General features: G+C 33.8%; 1 long non-coding RNA gene across 3 annotated transcripts in view; it reads left to right on the top strand.

Moving 5' to 3' along the window:
* Positions 1 to 799: 799 nt before the first annotated feature.
* The window catches only part of LOC108736068, a 13,414-nt gene continuing 5,168 nt past the window's right edge, over positions 800 to 9,045 (top strand). Inside the window, exons 1-3 of one of the 3 annotated variants that reach the window (XR_001937673.1) lie at positions 800 to 1,092; positions 5,322 to 5,484; positions 5,625 to 5,790. This is a non-coding gene — a long non-coding RNA (uncharacterized LOC108736068). Of the gene's footprint in view, positions 1,093 to 2,518; positions 2,988 to 5,321; positions 5,485 to 5,621; positions 5,791 to 9,045 lie in introns of those variants that run through there. The other 2 variants (XR_001937672.1, XR_001937674.1) reach the window with 2 other exon arrangements.

Below are 9,045 nucleotides of genomic sequence, written 5' to 3'. Positions count from 1 at the left end.
AGTGCAGTGGGTTGCCGATATGTTGGAGTAAAATTACGCCAATTTTAAATTCAAATTAAGTTAGTACCTTCCCGCAAAATTACAGAGTGCCCTAGAGTCAAGAAAATGATAAGTGTAGAAGTGTTACAGTCTGAGTCGAAATTTGTAGGCAACTAACTTGTTCGATTTTAACAAAATAATTTATTTAGACTTCTTTGGTACATAAGCAGTGTAAGAAAACAATTATGATTTCATTAGTCTGTCGATGTAAATAAACGTTTTTGACTATTCTAGTCTAATGTGGGTGGTATTAGGGCATTTTTACGTTGTGTACTGTACATCGTAATTATTTATACGAAGTCTGATAGCTTACAATTGATAAAAGTTTTAATAGTTAAAGTATGCGGACACAAACGTTCTAGGGATTATTTGGGATTTATTATTCAATTAAATTTTTTGTTATTAATGAAAATGATAGTATCAAATTCTAATAATGTTATTAATTTTCTAGAAAATCCTTATTAATCAAAACTGGCTATTTTTTTATTAAAAATAATGTAGCTTCGGTGTGCCTCTCCTTTTAGTTTAGCAATATAAAAACAAAAAAAAATCATTCGTAATTTAATCTTCTATCAAAAGGTTTTTAAAACTAAAATTTCTCTTTCGTTTATAAAAGGCTTTGTATTTTATTTCATTAATCGTAAAACTATAAAATGTTGACTAAGTGTTATCTATTTGTCATCGTCCTTGTCCTTGTTTCTGATAATAGCTGCTTTGTTTGTAATCTGATTGGAGAAATAATATGTTTGTATGTACGTGTGAAGTTACACGTCTCGCGTTCCTTTGTAATGAATAAACATTAAATAGTCGGATTAAATTTAAAAATTAATCCACAATTTTACGAATTATTAAACACTCGAATTTCGCGAGTGCGTACATAATTATTTCAAATCGTACTTTTAAACATAAATAAGTAACTGAGACTTACTTATTTAACGATTAAAAATGTTCCATTATGTATCAACAGCAAAATCCATCTCATTGAACTATTTTTTTGTGTCATGCATTGACAACAACTTTGGAGGTTCATATTTCGATTAATTAACTATGTAGGTAAGTACCTAACAATGTAATATTGTATTAGTGCAATAGAATTTTTCTAATCTATGTATAATTAAGGCATTTAATTAGCAATTTGGAAGTAATGTTTGCGTATAGGTTACAAATGCATTTGTATTTCGTTTGCACTAAAAGTTCATGGGGACGAGTGCTTTGAGTGTTGCTATATTTGAAAATGCCACCATGAGATTCTATGTACTTTTTTTTTACATAATCATCACTTCTCAAAGCTTACAATTTTTGAACTTTTTTGAGTGTGAATTTGGGTGCTTTATCGTTATATTTGTGTAAATTAACCCTTTTTAAACTGTAAAACAAAGAAAATGCATTAGTTTGTCTTTTCTATAATATGTAGAGGCTAAGTTGCCAAACAAACAAACTAAAGTTAAAAGCTCCTTTATTTTTTGAAAGCTATACCATTATCAAAGTGGTTAATATCTGTTTTTAATGTTATTTAAATATTTTAAGGCATTTTATGTTTAAGAATATATTTTTTGGTTTTTGTTCGAGCGTAACTTTCTGTCTTTCTTTCACCGAATACTTGCTCTCTTTAACAGTCATGTGCTCGACCGACAGAACAAGACATTTTGGCTCGTTTTAATACAAATGGTCCTTAAAAATTTATTACGAATTTTAATGCGTTATCTTTGTGTAAATTAAACCTTTTTAAACTTGTATTACAAAGAAAATGCGTTAGTTTATGTGTTCTATAATATGTAGTGGCTAATTTCCGAAACTGAGGAAACAAAGTTAAAAGCTCCTTTATTTTTTGAAAGCTATACCATTATCGAAGTGGTAGCAATCTGTTTTTAATGTTATTTAAATATTTTAAAGCATATTATGTTGTTAAGAATATATTTTTTAGCTTTTTTTTCGAGCGTAACCTTCTGTCTTTCGTACTCCGAATACTTTCTCTCTTTAACAGTCATGTGCTCGACCGACAGGACAAGACATTTTGGCTCGTTTTAGTATAAATAGTCCTTAAAAATTTATTTTGAAAATTAATGCGTTATCTTTGTATAAATTAAACCTTTTTAATTTGTATTACAGAGAAAATGCGTTAGTTTGTCTATTCTGTAATATGTAGGGGCCAATTTCCGAAACTAACGAACCAAAGTTAAAAGCTCTTTCATTGTTTGAAAGTTATACTATTATAGAAGTGATAGTAGCCTATTTTTAGTATTCTTTAAGTATAATAAAGCCTCTTTTGTAGTTAAGAAGAATGCAGCTTTTTTCGAACGTAATTTTCTATCTTTTATTCTCCGAGTACTTGTTTTCTTTTGGAAATTTACGAATCAAGTTTGAAAGTTATTTCATATAGCAAAAACTCAAAAAATAAGTTCTTAGTGTAAATATTCTTTAAATTCACTTTTTTGTACTTTGATGCTGTCGTCAGCGATGATTCCTTGTAGTGTAAGGGAATTAAAAAAATTACACAAATCGAACTTAAAATAAGCCAACCAGTACTCCCGGAAGGGTTTTTACGGACAGAAATCCATGATTAAATTATTTATATTTGCTCTTTTCAATTATTCGAACTAATTTTAAATTGAGTTTTGCCTTTTATTCAAAAGATCGTATATCAAAAGTTTTCTGTACATGCGCTTTTCAATAGTGTTAGCAGTCGTTTAGTCCAGTCATTAGGGTATACGTAAGAAACTGGAAAATTCCACATTAGCTAATTAATGGCGGATGTCTTTGTATTAGCGTTAATGTTTCCCGAAAGTCTATTGTTTATGCCGGTTCGGTAGTTATCAGTATAGTGAAATCAGAGAAAGAAGATCTGATTTTCTCACTGTGGTGTTATTCAGGGATAAATAAATGGGATAAAACATTTTGTTTGATGTGAAGCCTTACCCTGGAAAATTACCGGTGAATCATTACGTTCGGTGAGTTTTTCACCTTTGAAATTTTAGTGATAGTGGTTGGATTTTCGCCTTTTTCTGACTAGGTATTTGTTTCAACTTGTTTTTGAAAAATTCCAGGGATCTAGAAATAAAATGTGTATCATGTTTTCAACTGTAGAACACAAAGTATGTTTTTTCGGTAAAAATATTATGTTTTTGCTTGTAATCAATCTTACCTTACAATTACAAAATTGAATCTTAAGTTTAGGGAAAGAAATCCAGATGAGAGTCCAGCATATGAATTTTTAAGGAGATATTACACTTGAAAGCTTTGTATAAAATCATAAGTTCATTAACTAAATCCTTCTAATTTTTTGCTTTGTGGTTTCCTAACAAATTGTAAACAACATTAAGAAAACACTTCCAGACTTCAAGTAATAATTTTTTTTGAATCTCTGAGTTCAGGGAAATTCACTTTCACATATGAAAACCCACTACCACCGCTGCAGGAATATAAAATTCGTTCTTTTTTTAGCTTTTTCCCTGTAAAATTTTACAATATCAATATTAAATTGTTATTTACTGCATAATTACGTAGCGCATTATAAATTCAACGAAATTATATAAATAGCAATAAAAACTGAAAGTAATAATATATAAAAAATACTGAGTAGGGTTTGAAAATTATTTCGTTGTTTAGCTGTTCAACCATTCTAGATAGTCTTAGTCTAATTTTAATATTTAAATAAAACGGAATTTCTTCAGAAATGAAGAATATTTTACATTATTAAAACAAATAATTTTTCTAAACTTGTGTTACAAATAAAAACTCTTGTTTTCTCCTTGTTACAATTTCTTATACTTAGGGGGAATATTCTCCGGAATTAATTAATTAATGTACTCAATATAAGATTGAATGTTCTTTCGTTCTTTGACAGCTTCATCATGATCGAGGTGGTTGTAGTTAACTTTTAATATTTTTTCGTATAATAAAGCTCTTTCTGTAGTTAAGAAAAGTTGTATCATAATCCGAACCTAATTTTCTATCATTTATTCTCCGAATGCTTGCTCTCTCTAACAGTCGTATGCCTGAACAATTGTCCAAGAGACATTTTACTCGTATTAATATAAATAATAATACTAAAACTTGTTTTGAAAATTAATGTGGTATTTTTGAATTGACTGAATGAATTAAACCTTTCTAAACTGTGATACAAGTTTAAAACAGAATTTGTTTTCGAATTATATCAATCAAATTTTCTTAAATTCAAGATGCATTGAAAAACTGTTGGCATCACGTGATTCCTCATAGTTTTTCACATATAATTCGTCCTTTGGATCTTTAAGGATAATTGTTTAGCAGGTCGGAAATTGACATGCGCGTTNATATACGAACTGAAAGTACCAAAATCTATTAAAGTTGTTCTGAGTCATCAATGAAAAGAATTGTGTAGTTAGATACTGTCGGGGTGCACCTTCAACCCCCGATTTAAAAACGTCTTTTATCTCTTAATAAATTAATTTTTCCCTTATTAAACAAGCTGAACGTACCAAAAGGCATCAAAGTTGTGGTGGGGCATCAGGGGAAAGAATTTTATAGTTAGAAATTACTAAGATGCCCTTTCAACCCCCATTTGAAAAGTCGTTTTAATTTTTTAATGAAATAGGTCTCCCTTATGGATTTGAAAGAATTAAAAAGTAATAAAGTAATTGTGATTAGACACAGAGTCAAATTATATGTCTAAAAGTTACTAGTGTATATTTTAAAAACGTTCTTTTTGAAAACGGTGTCTTTAATAATTTTGACTTTGAATTGCTACTGCGCTGACGATGGCAATACTTAGCAGTGCAGTGGATTGCCGATATGTTGGAGTAAAATTACGCCAATTTTAAATTCAAATTAAGTTAGTACCTTCCCGCAAAATTACAGAGTGCCCTAGAGTCAAGAAAATGATAAGTGTAGAAGTGTTACAGTCTGAGTCGAAATTTGTAGGCAACTAACTTGTTCGATTTTAACAAAATAATTTATTTAGACTTCTTTGGTACATAAGCAGTGTAAGAAAACAATTATGATTTCATAAGTCTGTCGATGTAAATAAACGTTTTTGACTATTCTAGTCTAATGTGGGTGGTATTAGGGCATTTTTACGTTGTGTACTGTACATCGTAATTATTTATACGAAGTCTGATAGCTTACAATTGATAAAAGTTTTAATAGTTAAAGTATGCGGACACAAACGTTCTAGGGATTATTTGGGATTTATTATTCAATTAAATTTTTTGTTATTAATGAAAATGATAGTATCNCTAAGTATTCTTTTTAATTTTGTATATAAAATAATTGCATTGATAATAACATAATAATTCATCTTACAGGAATATTATACCACAACTTTTGGCATTGCTTGCTGTGAGGCATCGATTGCGGAAGTCCTGTTTCTTTCCACATGAAAAAACGTGAAAATGCCCTTTTCCCCGTGGATGCAGAAAAATTTGTTCTCAATTGAGTACTAAATAATGGATTCACAGCAATCAATTGGTAAGTGACATTTAAACTTTCTTGAAATACTATAATATATAATAAATCTTTTTGTTTTAAATCAAGACTTAATTTTTACAGTAATTGTAAACTAAACAGTAACTTAAATCAGAACTTTTCATTGTTTTTTTATTTAGTAGAACCTGTCAGTAATGGGCATGGAAGCTAACAAGTATTCCAAGTGGAGAACATAGGACCACTAGGGCATCAAGGGATTAGATTAAAATTGTCTTTCTAATATCAAGGACCAGGGCAATCCATTCCACCAATATCGGTCCAGTCAAGGCACAGGCACTTCAAGGAAATGTAATTAAAATTTATTTACTTTTCTATTTTTCTAAAACGATCTTTCTTTTCCATTAGATTTGGAACTTGTATTTCTTTCTCTATATTTGAATTGTTATTTTCGTTCTTACTTACCTTATTTATTTTTGTTATTTACTGTTAACTTTTTCTTAGAATTTTAACTTTCAAACATTTGTTTTTATTTCTTCTAATTTGTATTATTCTTTTGATTTACTTTAACGTCATTCAGAGCTTCACATCTTAGTTTTTTTTCATTTAATTTATTATATCTACGTTTGGATCTTTATTTTCTTTTTATTTGTTTTCTTTAAATATAATAAATCTTTTCTTATTACATTAATACTTAATTCTTTTACTAAACAGTAATTTAATTCAGATAATTTTTTCTTTTAGTTAGCAAGACCACTCAGTGATGGTCATCGAAACCAGCAACATCTTCGAACATATGAATAGTGAAGAACAACAGGACTTCAAGGTCATCAAGAGACCAGACCAGCAAATTCCATTCCAATAATTTCGACCCAGTCGAGGCAAAAAGCACATCAGGGAAATGTAATTATCATTTACTTATTATATTTTTTAGAAATTGTCTTTCTTTTTCTATACTTTCAAAGCATATTTTTATTCTTTACTTTATTTACTTTTTTCACTTACCTTTAACTTTTTCTTAAAATGTTTATTTTATTTTTTTCGTCTTTTAGTTTGTATTAATTTAAAACTTTTCTTTCTTTTGATTTGCTTTAACGTCATTTATATCTTTACCTTTTAATTGTTATTCTTAAAGCTTTTCTTTCATTCAATTTATCGTTCTTTTTTTCATTTACATTTAAACTTTGTAATACATAATAAATGTTTTTCTAACTTTTGCTTTTCTTATACTAAACAGTAATTTTCATTCAGATTTTTTCTTTCTTTTTTTTAGTTAGCAGAACAAGTGGTGGACATCGAAGCCAACAACAGGTGGAATCAACTGGGACATCATAGTCAGCGGAGAACTTCAGGACCACCAGGACATCAAGGAATCACACCAGCGGACCCAAGGATCCGAAGACATCGGGACCCCAAACCTCCGGGGTTGGAAGGCAACGGATGAGGTGCGATGACCTCGGAATTGGTAAGTCTGCGGGGTTCAAAAGACTTCGAGATAGAAGTCGGGATCCCATGGGTTCGAAACTCTAGGGGTTGGAAAACGCCAAAGATTCTTCTTTGGCGTTTTCTCACCTCAAGATTTTCGAATTCTGGGAACTCGACACCTCCATCTCGAATCTTTGAACTTAACAGTCTTTCCAATTTCGAAACCATTGTTCCTCGGGATCTTTAAACTTCGAAATCTTTGAAGTTCGACGTTTTCGCACCGGGAATCCTGAAATTCGAAAACTTCCAAACCCGAAGCGTTGAGGACAAGGCCTGTATGGAAGGCCGGTCACAGGGGAGGGCACCCGGGGATCGCCCCGGGTGCAGGACGCGGGGAGGGGCGGTACGGCCCCTAAAGGGGTCTGGGGACGGGAGGTGGCACCCGGTGATGACCCCGGGTGCAGGACGTGGGTTGGCACCCGGTGATGACCCCGGGTGCAGGACGCGGGGTGGCACCCGGTGATGANCGAGGCAAAAAGCACATCAGGGAAATGTAATTAACATTTATTTATTATATTTATTAGAAATTGTCTTTCTTTTTCTATACTTTCAAAGCATATTTTTATTCTTTACTTTATTTACTTTTTTCACTTACCTTTAACTTTTTCTTAAAATGTTTGTTTTATTTATTTCGTCTTTTAGTTTGTATTAATTTATAACTTTTATTTCTTTTGATTTGCTTTAACGTCATTTATATCTTTACCTTTTAATTGTTATTCTTAAAGCTTTTCTTTCATTCAATTTATCGTACTTTTTTTCATTTACATTTAAACTTTGTAATACATAATAAATGTTTTTCTAACTTTTGCTTTTCTTATACTAAACAGTAATTTTCATTCAGATTTTTTCTTTCTTTTTTTTAGTTAGCAGAACAAGTGGTGGACATCGAAGCCAACAACAGGTGGAATCAACTGGGACATCATAGTCAGCGGAGAACTTCAGGACCACCAGGACATCAAGGAATCACACCAGCGGACCCAAGGATCCGAAGACATCGGGACCCCAAACCTCCGGGGTTGGAAGGCAACGGATGAGGTGCGATGACCTCGGAATTGGTAAGTCTGCGGGGTTCAAAAGACTTCGAGATAGAAGTCGGGATCCCATGGGTTCGAAACTCTAGGGGTTGGAAAACGCCAAAGATTCTTCTTTGGCGTTTTCTCACCTCAAGATTTTCGAATTCTGGGAACTCGACACCTCCATCTCGAATCTTTGAACTTAACAGTCTTTCCAATTTCGAAACCATTGTTCCTCGGGATCTTTAAACTTCGAAATCTTTGAAGTTCGACGTTTTCGCACCGGGAATCCTGAAATTCGAAAACTTCCAAACCCGAAGCGTTGAGGACAAGGCCTGTATGGAAGGCCGGTCACAGGGGAGGGCACCCGGGGATCGCCCCGGGTGCAGGACGCGGGGAGGGGCGGTACGGCCCCTAAAGGGGTCTGGGGACGGGAGGTGGCACCCGGTGATGACCCCGGGTGCAGGACGTGGGTTGGCACCCGGTGATGACCCCGGGTGCAGGACGCGGGGTGGCACCCGGTGATGACCCCGGGTGCAGGACGCGGCCCCCAGGAGGGGGCCGCACGTGGGAGGGGAGGGATATAAACAGAGGGGGGGTGTAACAAATATTAAAAAAAGACAAATTCTTTATTTTTTGACTGGTGCATCCCTACGTTGAAGGTTTTTGTAATTCGACGCCGGTGGGGGACGCGGATCCCCTGTCCGCGCGTGGGACCATTTTTAGCAGGATTGAATAGCCCCCAAGTGGTAAACTGCCACCTTTCAATGACCAGGAACCATCTTCCAAGTGGTTAGAAGTGCCTTCCCACAACTTGGATCGCCACTGAGAGGCTTGACTTATGCCTACGCAAGCAGAAATCAGCTTCAAGTTGCTTGAAGATGATCATATCTGCGGGAGATATGGTACAAGTACCCCCCTCCCGCAGACAGGATCACCCTCAAGCCCCTTGAAGGTGTTCCTGTTTGCGAAGGTATAAGTCTTACCTATAAGTGGTGATCCTTGGTGTTGGATGGAACTTCTTACCCTTGGAGGATGGCTCCAGCCATTAGAAGATGACCGTTACCGTTGGGGGCTATTCGCACCCGTTAGAAATGGTCCCTCGATG

This window comes from Agrilus planipennis, unplaced genomic scaffold (assembly GCF_000699045.2).
Source record: "Agrilus planipennis isolate EAB-ADULT unplaced genomic scaffold, Apla_2.0 scaffold8, whole genome shotgun sequence".
Lineage (NCBI taxonomy): Eukaryota > Metazoa > Arthropoda > Insecta > Coleoptera > Buprestidae > Agrilus > Agrilus planipennis.
Note: the sequence above shows the minus strand (reverse complement) of the source record. Positions and strands in the feature narration are given on the sequence as shown.